Below are 15,739 nucleotides of genomic sequence, written 5' to 3'. Positions count from 1 at the left end.
ATTTTCCTTCCTCTCTTTCTCTCTCTCTCTTTCTCACACACACACAAGCTGAAAATTGTTCTCTCTCTCTCACACACACACACATGGTCATTTTATAGATATAATAGATAGGTTATGCTAGATATATTTCTATATGTCTGAATACCCTATATACAAATTTTTAAATCTGTAGATAAAAAATTTGTTGAGTATATAGGTTGAGAATTGTTCTTTCTCTCTCTCTCACACACACATTCTCACTTTTATAGATATAATAGATTATGCTAGATATATTTCCAAATGTCTGAATACCCTATATACAAATTTTCAAATCTGTAAAGATAGAATTTGTTGAATATATAGGTTGAGAATTGTTCTCTCTCTCTCTCTTTCACACACATTCTCACTTTTATAGATATAATAGATAGATTATGCTAGATATATTTCCTTATGTCTGAATACCCTATATACAAATTATCAAATCTGTAGATACAAAATTTGTTGAGTATATAGGTTGAGAATTGTTCTCTCTCTCTCTCTCTCACTCACTCACTCACTCACTCACTCACTCACACACACACACACACACACATTCTACCTTTTATAGATATAATAGATTATGCTAGATATATTTCCATATGTCTGAATACCCTGTATACAAATTTTCAGATCTGTACATAAAAATTAGTTGAATATATAGGTTGAGAATTGTTCTCTCTCTCTCTCTTCTCTCTCTCTCTTTCACACACATTCTCACTTTTCTAGATATAATAGATAGATTATGCTAGATATATTTCCATATGTCTGAATACCCTATATACAAATTTTCTAATCGGTAGATAAAAAATATGTTGAATATATAGGGTGAGAATTGTACTTACTCTCTCTCTCTCTCTCTCTCTCTCTCTCTCACGCACACATTCTCACTTTTATGGATATAATAGATAGATTATGCTGGATATATTTCCATATGTCTGAATACCCTATATACAAATGGTCAAATCTGTAGATAACAAATTTATTGAATAGATAGGTTGAGAATTGTTCTCTCTCTCTCTCTCGCAACCTTACACACACAACCACACGCAAACATTCTGACTTTTATAGATATAATAGATCGATTATGCTAGATATATTTCCATATGTCTGAATACCCAATATACAAATTTTCAAATCTGTAGGTAAAAAATTTGTTGAATATATAGGTTGAGAATTGTTCTCTCTCTCTCACACACTCACATTCTCACTTTTATAGATATAATGTATAGATTATGCTAGATATATTTCTATATGTCTGAATACCCTATATACAAAGTTTAAAATCCGTAGATAAAAATACGTTGAGTATATAGGTTGAGAATTGTTCTCTCTCTCTCTTACGCACACACACACACACACACACATTTTCACTTTTATAGATATAATAGATAGATTATGCTAGATATATTTCCATATGTCTGAATACCCTATATACAAATTTTCAAATCTGTAGATAAAAAATGTATTGAATATATAGGTTGAGAATTGTTGTCTCTCTCTCTCTCTCTCTCTCTCTCTCTCTCTCTCTCTCTCTCTCTCTCTGGCTACCTCACACACACACACATTTTCACTTTTATAGATATAATAGATAGATTATGCTAGATATATTGCCATATGTCTGAATACCCTATATACAAACTTTCAAATCTGTAGATAAAAAATTTGTTGAGTATATAGGTTGAGAATTGTTCTCTCTCTCTCACACGAAACTGTGCGCTCGGCTTCTTCCCCCCCCTTCCCACCCCAAATGCTTGGGAAACTGTGCACTGTTTTTGTTGGTTTTCAAGCTGCCTCTTCCCCCCCCACACACACACAGTTTAACAGTAGTAGGAGGTCAAGAGAAAGAGGGTGAGAGAGAGAGAAGAGTAAGTTGGTGAGAGAGAGAGAAAAGAGAAAGAGGGTGTTGGTTTTATATTTTTATTATCGTCTAATATTTTGAAAGCTGAATTTCTAATAAAATGTGCATCTATAGGAGATAATGCCTGGGAATGTGTTCCCCCCCCCACAGTTTAACAGTGGTGTGACGTCAAGAGAAAGAGGGTGAGAGAGAGGGAAGAGTAAGTGGGTGAGAGAGAGAAAGAGAGAGAAAAAAAAGAAAGACGGTGTTGGTTTTGTGAAAAAAGTTGTTATTTACAATTGTTCGCATTCTTGGCCTTTTGGTCAAGATCAAAGTGTAGTATCTGTTCTTCAGATGCTGCACTTCTATTTCTTGTTCTCTTTCGGTGGAGGAGAAATCCTCCACGACTGAGACAATTTTTATTTTTGTACCTTTTCTCCACGTTAAAAAACGACCCTGGTGTCTAACTCTGTCCCGTGGGGAGGCATAGTAAATAGGTACAATTGTTCGCCATTAGTGGATGTTGACGTCACGTCACGTGACATGACTAAGCGTTTTTTTTTTTTAGTATAAATAACATTTTTTGTTTTAATTATAAAGTCTACACTTAATTTTATAGAAAATGATGTATATATAATAGAAAAAAAAAATTACTGGTTTTGTTGGATTCAAGTGGATCCCCCCCCCCTCCAGTTTAAGAGATAGCAGGTCACGTGGTAATATACAAAATGGCTAGCGTAAATATAAAGATCGGTTTTTTTATCGACGAATATTTTGAAAGCTGAATTTTTTTTTATTCCTGTACATTTTTTCCTGATATTTTTCGTTAAAACTCTTGTATAAATACTATTTTTAACCAGTTAAATACGTTGGAGACATTGTCATGGAGTTTAATAATCTCTAGAACAAAGCAGAAGAGAAATTACAAAAGTATCGGTAAAACAAAGTGTTTGTTTACATTTGTTCGCCATTACTGGATGTTGACGTCACGTCACGTGACATGACTAAGCGTTTTTGGATTATGTAATATTAACATTAAAATGACAGGTTTTTTGGGGGGCCCCCCTAGGAGAGAAATGATCAGTTCACCCCCTTTTAATGGTCCGTTTGGTGTGGAATTTCGATATTTGTCATGCGGGTGATCAAGGTTCAATATGATACATAATTTGTCAACTTTGGTTGTGTCTGTCAAAAGTTTGAGCTGACGTCACGTCACGTGACACGTATTGAATAACGTTAAAATGACAGGTTTTTTGGGGGGCCCCCCTAGGAGAAAAACGATCAGTTGACCCCTTTCTACTGGTCCGTTTGACGTGAAATTTCGATATTTGTCATCCGGGTGATCAAGGTGCAATATGATACCAAATTTGTCAACTCTGGTTCCGTCTTTCAAAAGTTTTAGCGTTACAAACAAACATACATACATACATACATACATACATACACACCGATTTTTGCCTTTTATATATATAGATGACTAGCAGGGCTACCCGGCGTTGCTCGGGACCGTATAAACAATGAAAAAACAAAAGCAGATATTGAACATATGTTTTATTCTTAGGGGAGAGGAATCTTTCATCTCAAGTTTTAGCGTTACAAACATTTGTCTTTTATATATATAGATAATGACAGGTTTTTGGGGGGGCCCCCCTGGGAGAAAAACGATCAGTTGACCCCTTTCTACTGGTCCGTTTGACGTGAAATTTCGATATTTGTCATCCGGGTGATCAAGGTGCAATATGATACCAAATTTGTCAACTCTGGTTCCGTCTTTCAAAAGTTTTAGCGTTACAAACAAACATACATACACACAGACGTTTGGCTTTTATATATTACTAGCAGGGCTACCCGGCGTTGCTCGGGACCGTATAAACAATGAAAAAACAAAAGCAGATATTGAACATATGTTTTATTCTTAGGGGAGAGGAATCTTTCATCTCAAGTTTTAGCGCTACAAACAAACATTTGTCTTTTATATATATAGACTAGCAGGGCTACCCGGCGTTGCTCGGGACCGTATAAACAATGAAAAAACAAAAGCAGATATTGAATATATGTTTTATTCTTAGGGGAGAGGAATCTTTCATCTCTATGTATTATTTGTTTTATCTACCCTAGGACTGGTATTGTTCATGTTTTATCCCTAGCGTAGGTAATTTACAGCATGTATATGAAATTGTTTTACCTTAGGGAGAAGAGAAGAGGTAATATACAACATAATGTGTCTATATTACATCCCTGGCAACGTCTAGAAACCAGCTAGAACATGTATTTCAGTCAATCTTTATTACATCCTGGGCTATGCCGGGAAACCAGCTAATCTCTATTTAGTGACTTGACCACCAAAATACCTCCCTAAGTGTGTCCTTTCTTTTGAACTTATTAGATATAGGTATCTAGAAATTTGTGTGAAATTTTGTTGAATGCATTGTTCACTATGATTTTCTTATTGTTCTACACAATATCAACTGTAGCGAAATAACACAGTAAACTTAGTGTAGTGTTAGAATAAAGAGCAAAGGAAAAAATTAGAATCATATTCTGTAATTGCAAATCTAAATTTGCTAGCGTGTACCAGTATTTGCCAGGTTGTGGAAATTTGGAATTTATAACATACTAGCAGGGCTACCCGGCGTTGCTCGGGACCGTATAAACAATGAAAAAACAAAAGCAGATATTGAACATATGTGTGATTCTTAGGGGAGAGGAATCTTTCATCTCTATGTATTATTTGTTTTATCTACCCTAGGACTGGTATTGTTCATGTTTTATCCCTAGCATAGGTAATTTACAGCATGTATATGAAATTGTTTTACCTTAGGGAGAAGAGAACAGGTAATATACAACATAATGTGTCTATATTACATCCCTGGCAACGCCTAGAAACCAGCTAGAACATGTATTTCAGTCAATCTTTATTATATCCTGGGCTATGCCGGGAAACCAGCTAATCTCTTATTAGTGATTGACCACCAAAATACCTCCCTAAGTGTGTCCTTTCTTTTGAACTTATTAGATATAGGTATCTAGAAATGTGTGTGAAATTTTGTTGAATGCATTGTTCACTATGATTTTCTTATTGTTCTACACAATATCAACTGTAGCGAAATAACGCAGTAAACTTAGTGTAGTGTTAGAATAAAGAGCAAAGGAAAAAATTAGAATCATATTCTGTAATTGCAAATCTAAATTTGCTAGCGTGTACTAGTATTTGCCAGGTTGTGGAAATTTGGAACTTATAACATATGTAGTGGCCTTTTCCTAGATACCTATTGCTAAAAATTATACTTTCATTTTGTTAGAAAAATCTCTCTTCGGATGCCCTGCATCATTCAAAATAAAAACAAATATTTTTATAATTGTTTCAGTATATTGCTACACAATGTGAAAGTTTTTAACGTTTGTAAAAAAAATCATGAATGTGCTTATATTGCAAAAAAGAAAATATCAGTGCACAGTATTGAAAGTGTTTGAGATTCAAAAGTCTGTAACATTTCTACTAACTTCATAAGATGTCATGTGAGAAACTGAATTGAATATCAAGACATTATCTGAAGCGTTTTTATTTTGGTGTAACATATGTGTTTATAGTGAACCTTAACTTTTAATAAACAGATTGGTATGCAATGACATAGGCTAAGAATCTTTAACAAAATATATATAAATTGGAAAAATGTGTGAACAAATGAAAAAAAAATGATCCGCTCCACTTGATGACATCAAGCACAGTAATATTTTAGTGAAGAAAATATGAAATTGATGTTCAGTGATTAGTTTGGATGAATGAGAAAATGTAATTGTTTGATGCATAAAAATAACTCAGTTGCTGTATTTGATATTAAGCAGCAAAATATAGTGATTTGAATATTTGGGAAAACATCAAACCAGATTATGTAAAAAGAAAAAAAAATATGAAATTAGAAAATATATATTTTATGTTTATGAGTTCTGCCAATCAAAATTTTGTGGCAGAAATTGGGTGATTACCATGCAATTTTATTTTGGTAAAATTCTTAAATTATTTGAATGTTTATTATAATTTCTAATTAGTGACTTGTTATAATCAAAATCCGCCCTAAAGAGTGTCCTTTCTTTTATTAGGTATCAGAGTAGGTATCAAGATTTCTACTTCTATACAAATGTGATATTTCAGATCTGTACATAAAAAATTTGTTGAATATATAGGTTGAGAATTGTTCTGTGTCGCTCTCTCTCACACACACACGCATTCTCACTTTTATAGATATAATAGATAGATTACTCTAGATATATTTCCATATGTCTGAATACCCTATATACAAATTTTCAAATCTGTAGATAAAAAAATTTGTTGAGTATATAGGTTGAAAATTGTTCTCTCTCTCTCTCACACACACATTCTCAATTTTAGAGATATAATAGATAGATTATGCTAGATATATTTCCATATATCTGAATACCCTATATACAAATTTTCTAATCTGTAGATCAAATATTTGTTGAGTATATAGGTTGAAAATTGTTCTTACTCTCTCTCTCTCTCTCTCTCTCTCTCTCTCTCTCTCTCTCGCTACCTCACACACACATTCTAACTTTTATAGATATAATAGATAGATTATGCTAGATATATTTCCATATGTGTGAATACCCTATATACAAATTTTCTAATTTGTAGATAAAAAATTTGTAGAGTGCATAGGTTGAGAATTGTTCTCTCTATCTCTCACACACACACATTCTAACTTTTAAAGATATAATAGATTATGCTAGATATATTTCGATATTTCTGAATACCCTATATTCAAATTTTCAAATCTGTAGATAAAAAATTTGTTGAATGTATAGGTTGAGAACTGTTCTCTCTCTCTCTCTCTCTCTCTCGCTCACACACACACACACATTCTCACTTTTATAGATATAATAGAAAGATTATGCTAGATATATTTCTATTTGTATGAATACTCTATATACAAATTTTAAAATCTGTAGATAAAGAATTTGTTGAGTATATGGGTTGAGAATTGTTCTCTCTCTCTCTCTCTCTCTCTCTCTCTCACACACTCACACACACAGACACACACACACATTCTCACTTTTATAGATATAATAGATTATGTTAGATATATTTCCATATGTCTGAATACCCTTTATACAAATTTTCAAATCTGTAGATAAAAAATTTGTTGAGTATATAGGTTGAGAATTGTTCTCTCTCTCTATCCCACACATTCTCACTTTTATAGATATAATAGACAGATTATGCCAGATATATTGAAATATGTCTGAATGCCCAATATACAAATTTTGAAATCTGTAGATAAAAAATTTGTTGTATACATAGGTTGAGAATTGTCCTCTCTCTCACACACACACACATTCTCACTTTTATACATATAATAGATAGATTATGCTAGATATATTTCTATATGTCTGAACACCCTATATACAAATGTTCAAATCTGTGGATAAAAAATTTGTTGAATGTATAGGTTGAGAATTTTTCTCTCTCTCTCTTTTTCTCTCTCTCTCTCTCGCTATCTCACACACACACATTCTCACTTTTATAGATAAAATAGATAGATTATGCTAGATATATTTCCATATGTCTGAATACCCTATATACAAATTTTCAAATCTGTAGATAAAAAATTTGTTGAATATATAGGTTTAGAATTGTTCTCTCTCTCTCTCACACACACATTCTGACTTTTGTAGTTATAATAGATAGATTATGCTAGATATATTTCCATATGTGTGAATACCCTATATACAAATTTTCTAATTTGTAGATAAAAAATTTGTAGAGTGCATAGGTTGAGAATTGTTCTCTCTATCTCTCACACACACACATTCTAACTTTTAAAGATATAATAGATTATGCTAGATATATTTCGATATTTCTGAATACCCTATATTCAAATTTTCAAATCTGTAGATAAAAAATTTGTTGAATGTATAGGTTGAGAACTGTTCTCTCTCTCTCTCTCTCTCTCTCTCTCGCTCACACACACACACACATTCTCACTTTTATAGATATAATAGAAAGATTATGCTAGATATATTTCTATTTGTATGAATACTCTATATACAAATTTTAAAATCTGTAGATAAAGAATTTGTTGAGTATATGGGTTGAGAATTGTTCTCTCTCTCTCTCTCTCTCTCTCTCTCTCACACTCACACACACAGACACACACACACATTCTCACTTTTATAGATATAATAGATTATGTTAGATATATTTCCATATGTCTGAATACCCTATATACAAATTTTCAAATCTGTAGATAAAAAATTTGTTGAGTATATAGGTTGAGAATTGTTCTCTCTCTCTATCCCACACATTCTCACTTTTATAGATATAATAGACAGATTATGCCAGATATATTGAAATATGTCTGAATGCCCAATATACAAATTTTGAAATCTGTAGATAAAAAATTTGTTGTATACATAGGTTGAGAATTGTCCTCTCTCTCACACACACACACACATTCTCACTTTTATACATATAATAGAGAGATTATGCTAGATATATTTCTATATGTCTGAACACCCTATATACAAATGTTCAAATCTGTGGATAAAAAATTTGTTGAATGTATAGGTTGAGAATTTTTCTCTCTCTCTCTTTTTCTCTCTCTCTCTCTCTCGCTATCTCACACACACACATTCTCACTTTTATAGATAAAATAGATAGATTATGCTAGATATATTTCCATATGTCTGAATACCCTATATACAAATTTTCAAATCTGTAGATAAAAAATTTGTTGAATATATAGGTTTAGAATTGTTCTCTCTCTCTCTCACACACACATTCTGACTTTTGTAGTTATAATAGATAGATTATGCTAGATATATTTCCATATGTCTGAATACCCTATATACAAATTTTCTAAGCTGTAGATAACAAATTTGTTGAGTATGTAGGTTAAGAATTGTTCTCTCTCTCTCTCTCACACACACACACACACACACACACAAGTTCTCACTTTTATAGATATAATAGATAGATTATGCTAGATATATTTCTATATGTCTGCCTACCCTATATACAAATTTTCAAATCTGTACCCAAAAATGTGTGGAATATATAGGTTGAGAATTGTTCTCTCTCTCTCTCTCTCACACACATATTCTCACTTTTATAGATATAATAGAAAGATTATGCTAGATATATTTCTATATGTCTGAATACCCTATATACAAAATTTCAAATCTGTAGATAAAAAATTTGTTGAGTATATAGGTTGAGAATTGTTCTCTCTCACACACACCTACACACACACACACACACACACACACACATTCTACCTTTTATAGATATAATAGATTATGCTAGATATATTTCCATATGTCTGAATACCCTACATACAAATTTTCAAATCTGTAGATAAACAATTTGTTGTAAATATAGGTTGAGAATTTTTTGCTCTTTCCATCACTCACATTCACACTTTTATAGATATAATACATAGATTATGCCAGATACATTTACATATGTCTGAATACCCAATATACACATTTTCAAATCTGTAGATAAAAAATTAGTTGAATATATAGGTTGAGAATTGTTCTCTCTCTCTCTCTTTCTCTCTCTCTCACACACACATTCTCACTTTTATAGATATAATAGATAGATTATGCTAGATATATTTCCATACGTCTGAATACCCTATATCCAAATTTTCTAATATGTAGATAAAAAATTTGTTGAATATATAGGGTGAGAATTTTCCTTCCTCTCTTTCTCTCTCTCTCTCTCTTTCTCACACACACACACATACACATTCTCACATTTATTGATATAATAGATAGAATATGCTAGATATATTGCTATATGTCTGAATACCCTATATACAAATTGTCAAATCTGTAGATAAAAAATGTGTTGAATATATAGGCTGAAAATTGTTCTCTCTCTCTCTCTGACTCTCTCTCTCTCTCTCTCTCACACACACACACATGGTCATTTTATAGATATAATAGATAGGTTATGCTAGATATATTTCTATATGGCTGAATACCCTATATACAAATTTTTAAATCTGTAGATAAAAAATTTGTTGAGTATATAGGTTGAGAATTGTTCTTTCTCTCTCTCTCACACACACATTCTCACTTTTATAGATATAATAGATTATGCTAGATATATTTCCAAATGTCTGAATACCCTAGATACAAATTTTCAAATCTGTAAAGATAGAATTTGTTGAATATATAGGTTGAGAATTGTTCTCTCTCTCTCTCTCTCACACACACATTCTCACTTTTATAGATATAATAGATAGATTATGCTAGATATATTTCCTTATGTCTGAATACCCTATATAAAAATTATCAAATCTGTAGATACAAAATTTGTTGAGTATATAGGTTGAGAATTGTTCTCTCTCTCTCTCACTCACTCACTCACTCACACACACACACACATTCTACCTTTTATAGATATAATAGATTATGCTAGATATATTTCCATATGTCTGAATACCCGGTATACAAATTTTCAGATCTGTACATAAAAATTAGTTGAATATATAGGTTGAGAATTGTTCTCTCTCTCTCTCTCTCTTCTCTCTCTCTCTCTTTCACACACATTCTCACTTTTATAGATATAATAGATAGATTATGCTAGATATATTTCCATATGTCTGAATACCCTATATACAAATTTTCTAATCGGTAGATAAAAAATTTGTTGAATATATAGGGTGAGAATTGTACTTACTCTCTCTCTCTCTCACGCACACATTCTCACTTTTATGGATATAATAGATAGATTATGCTGGATATATTTCCATATGTCTGAATACCCTATATACAAATGGTCAAATCTGTAGATAACAAATTTATTGAATAGATAGGTTGAGAATTGTTCTCTCTCTCTCTCTCTCGCAACCTTACACACACAACCACACGCAAACATTCTGACTTTTATAGATATAATAGATCGATTATGCTAGATATATTTCCATATGTCTGAATACCCAATATACAAATTTTCAAATCTGTAGATAAAAAGTTTGTTGAATATATAGGTTGAGAATTGTTCTCACTCTCTCTCACACACTCACATTCTCACTTTTATAGATATAATGTATAGATTATGCTAGATATATTTCTATATGTCTGAATACCCTATATACAAAGTTTAAAATCCGTAGATAAAAATACGTTGAGTATATAGGTTGATAATTGTTCTCTCTCTCTCTTACACACACACACACACACACACACACACACACACACACATTTTCACTTTTATAGATATAATAGATAGATTATGCTAGATATATTTCCATATGTCTGAATACCCTATATACAAATTTTCAAATCTGTAGATAAAAAATGTATTGAATATATAGGTTGAGAATTGTTGTCTCTCTCTCTCTCTCTCTGGCTACCTCACACACACACACATTTTCACTTTTATAGATATAATAGATAGATTATGCTAGATATATTTCCATATGTCTGAATACCCTATATACAAACTTTCAAATCTGTAGATAAAAAATTTGTTGAGTATATAGGTTGAGAATTGCTCTCTCTCTCTCACACACACTCAAATATAAAGTGTGCATCTTTTTTTAATAGGAGGTAATGCTTGGGAAACTTTGAACTCGGCCTATTCCCCCCCCTCCCCCACAAAAGCGGTGTCATTCTCTTCCCCCCACCCCACTAAGTAAATATAAAGTGTGCATCTTTTTTTAGTAGGAGGTAATGCTTGGGAAACTGTGCACTCGGCTTCTTCCCCCCCTTCCCCCCACAAAAGCGGTTCTAGTCTCGTCCCCCCACCCCAAATGCTTGGGAAACTGTGCACTGTTTTTGTTGGTTTTCAAGCTGCCTCTTCTCCCCCCCCCCACACACACACAGTTTAACAGTAGTAGGAGGTCAAGAGAAAGAGGGTGAGAGAGAGAGAAGAGTAAGTTGGTGAGAGAGAGAGAAAAGAGAAAGAGGGTGTTGGTTTTGAAGCTGCCTCTTCCCCCCCCAGTTTAACAGTGGGTGAGAGAGAGAAGAGTAAGTGGGTGAGTGAGAGAGAGAGAAAAGAGAAAGACGGTGTTGGTTTTGAAGCGGCCTCCTCTCCTCCCCCCTTCCAGTTTAAGAGGTATGAGGTCACGTGGTAATATACAAAATGGCTAATTATTTTCTACCATAAATATAACGATATTTTTATTATCGTCTAATATTTTGAAAGTTGAATTTCTAATAAAATGTGCATCTATAGGAGATAATGCCTGGGAATGTGTGCACTGTTTTTGTTGGTTTGAAGCTGCCTCTTCCCCCCCCCCCCCACAGTTTAACAGTGGTGTGACGTCAAGAGAAAGAGGGTGAGAGAGAGGGAAGAGTAAGTGGGTGAGAGAGAGAGAGAAAGAGAGAGAGAAAAAAGAAAGACGGTGTTGGTTTTGTGTAAAAAGTTGTTATTTACAATTGTTCGCCATTAGTGGATGTTGACGTCACGTCACGTGACATGACTAAGCGCTTTTTTTTTTTTAGTATGAATAACATTTTTTTGTTTTAATTATAAAGTCTACACTTAATTTTATAGAAAATAATGTATATATAATAGAAAAAAAAAATTACTGGTTTTGTTGGATTCAAGTGGATCCCCCCCTCCAGTTTAAGAGATAGCAGGTCACGTGGTAATATACAAAATGGCTAGCGTAAATATAAAGATCGGTTTTTTTTATCGACGAATATTTTGAAAGCTGAATTTTTTTTATTCCTGTACATTTTTTCCTGACATTTTTCGTTAAAACTCTTGTATAAATACTATTTTTAACCAGTTAATTACGTTGGAGACATTGTCATGGAGTTTAATAATCTATAGAACAAAGCAGAAGAGAAATTACAAAAGTATCGGTAAAACAAAGTTTTTATTTACATTTGTTCGCCATTACTGGATGTTGACGTCACGTCACGTGACATGACTAAGCGTTTTTGGATTACGTAATATTAACATTAAAATGACAGGTTTTTTTGGGGGCCCCCCTGGGAGAGAACTGATCAGTTCACCCCCTTTTAATGGTCCGTTTGGTGTGTAATTTCGATATTTGTCATGCGGGTGATCAAGGTTCAATATGATACCTAATTTGTCAACTTTGGTTGTGTCTGTCAAAAGTTTGAGCTGACGTCACGTCACGTGACACGTATTGAATAACGTTAAAATGATAGTTTTTTTTGGGGCCCCCCCTGGGAGAAAAATGATCAGTTCACCCCCTTCTAATTGTCCGTTTGATGTGAAATTTCGATATTTGTCATGCGGGTGATCAAGGTGCAATATGATACCTAATTTGTCAACTTTGGTTGTGTCTGTCAAAAGTTTTAGCGTTACAAACAAACATACATACATACATACATACATACACACCGATTTTTGCCTTTTATATATTACTAGCAGGGCTACCCGGCGTTGCCCGGGACCGTAATAACAATGTAAAAACAAAAGCAGATATTGAACATATGTTTTATTCTTAGGGGAGAGGAATCTTTCAGGGTGAGAGAGAGAGAGAGAGAAGATAAAGAGTGTGAGAGAGAGGCAGAAGAGAAAGTTGTTCAATCCTCTTTCCCAAATTTGAATACTGTGCACGTTTGAACTCTCATCGTTGAGTGTATCCTCGAGTTGCCTATTTGCCTTGATAAGTGCTAATATAGAGAGAAGAGAAACAGGGGTAGAGAGAGAGAGAAGATAAAGAGTGTGAAAGAGAGGCAGAAGAGAAAGTTGTTCCATCCTCTTTCGTGAGAGAGAGGCAGAAGAGAAAGTTGTTCCATCCTCTTTCCCAAATTTCACTACTGTGCACGTGTGAACTCTCAATCTCGAGTTGCCTATTGGCCTCGAAAAGTGCTAATATAGAGAGAAGAGAAACAGGGTGAGAGAGAGAGAAGATAAAGAGTGTGAGAGAGAGGCCGAAGAGAAAGTTGTTCCATCCTCTTTCCCAAAGTTGAATACTGTGCACGTTTGAACTCTCATGGTCGAGTTGATCCTCGAGTTGCCTATTGGCCTTGATAAGTGCTAATATAGAGAGAAGAGAAACAGGGTGAGAGAGAGAGAAGATAAAGAGTGTGAGAGAGAGGCAGTAGAGAAAGTTGTTCCATCCTCTTTCCCAAATTTGAATACTGTGCACGTTTGAACTCTCATCGTCGAGTTGATCCTTGAGTTGCCTATTGGCCTTGATAAGTGCTAATATAGAGAGAAGAGAAACAGGGTGAGAGAGAGAGATAAAGAGTGTGAGAGAGAGGCAGAAAAGAAAGTTGTTCCATCCTCTTTCCCAAATTTGAATACTGTGCACGTTTGAACTCTCATGGTCGAGTTGATCCTCGAGTTGCCTATTGGCCTTGATAAGTGCTAATATAGAGAAAAGAGAAACAGGGTGAGAGAGAGAGAAGATAAAGAGTTTGAGAGAGAGGCAGAAGAAAAAGTTGTTCCATCCTCTTTCCCAAATTTGAATACTGTGCACGTTTGAACTCTCATCGTAGAGTTTATCCTCGAGTTGCCTATTTACCTTGATAAGTGCTAATATAGAGAGAAGAGAAACAGGGGTAGAGAGAGAGAGAAGATAAAGAGTGTTAGAGAGAGGCAGAAGAGAATGTTGTTCCATCCTCTTTTCCAAATTGTAATACTGTGCACGTTTGAACTCTCATTGTCGAGTCTATCCTCGATTTGCCTATTGGCCTTGATAAGTGCTAATATAGAGAGAAGAGAAACAGGGTGAGAGAGAGAGCGCGCGAGAGAGAGAAGATAAATAGTGTGAGAGAGAGGCAGAAGAGAAAGTTGTTCCATCCTCTTTCCCAAATTTCACTACTGTGCACGTTTGAACTCTCAATCTCGAGTTGCCTATTGGCCTTGATAAGTGCTAATATAGATAGAAGGGAAAGAGGGTGAGAGAGAGAGTAGATAAACAGGGTGAGAGAGAGAAAGAGAAGAGAAAGAGGTCTAGAGAGAGAGAAGAGAGTGAGAGAGAGAGAAATATGGTGAGTCGAGTTGATCCTCGAGTTACCTATTTGCCTTGATAAGTGCTAATATAGAGAGAAGAGAAACAGGGTGAGAGAGAGAGAGAAGATAAAGAGTGTTAGAGAGAGGCAGAAGAGGAAGTTGTTCTATCCTCTTTTCCAAATTGTAATACTGTGCACGTTTGAATTCTCATCGTCGAGTCTATCCTCGATTTGCCTGTTGGCCTTGATAAGTGCTAATATAGAGAGAAGAGAAACAGGGTGAGAGAGAGAGAGAGAGCGAGAGAGAGAGAAGATAAAAAGTGTGAGAGAGAGGCAGAAGAGAAAGTTGTTCCATCCTCTTTCCCAAATTTCACTACTGTGCACGTTTGAACGCTCATCCTCGTTGCATTTTGGCCTTGATAAGTGCTAATATAGATAGAAGGGAAAGAGGGTGAGAGAGATAGAGTAGATAAAGAGGGTGAGAGAGAGAAAGAGAAGAGAAAGAGGTCTAGAGAGAGAGAGAGAAGAGAGTGAGAGAGAGAGAAATATGGTGAGTCGAGTTGATCCTCGAGTTACCTATTTGCCTTGATAAGTGCTAATATAGAGAGAAGAGAAACAGGGTGAGAGAGAGAGAAGATAAAGAGTGTGAGAGAGAGGCAGAAGAGAAAGTTGTTCCATCCTCTTTTCCAAATTGTAATACTGTGCACGTTTGAACTCTCATCGTCGAGTCTATCCTCGATTTGCCTATTGGCCTTGATAAGTGCTAATATAGAGAGAAGAGAAACAGGGTGAGAGAGAGAGAGGTAGAGAGAGAGAGAAGATAAATAGTGTGAGAAAGAGGCAGAAGAGAAAGTTGTTCCATCGTCTTTCCCAAATTTCACTACTGTGCACGTTTGAACTCTCAATCTCAAGTTGCCTATTGGCCTTGATAAGTGCTAATATAGATAGAAGGGAAAGAGGGTGAGAGAG

At 34.3% G+C, this 15,739-nt stretch overlaps 1 protein-coding gene and 1 pseudogene across 2 annotated transcripts in view; both read left to right on the top strand.

Moving 5' to 3' along the window:
• Positions 1 to 15,739, top strand: part of LOC145263159 (cyclic GMP-AMP synthase-like receptor 1) — a 171,591-nt gene that overhangs the window by 62,430 nt on the left and 93,422 nt on the right. The window lies entirely within an intron of this gene.
• Positions 2,158 to 2,291, top strand: LOC145263447 (U2 spliceosomal RNA; annotated as a pseudogene).

The sequence above is a fragment of the Euprymna scolopes genome, chromosome 38 (assembly GCF_053919585.1).
Source record: "Euprymna scolopes isolate OS-2025 chromosome 38, ASM5391958v1, whole genome shotgun sequence".
NCBI lineage: Eukaryota > Metazoa > Mollusca > Cephalopoda > Sepiida > Sepiolidae > Euprymna > Euprymna scolopes.
This window is presented reverse-complemented; position numbering and strand designations above follow the sequence as displayed.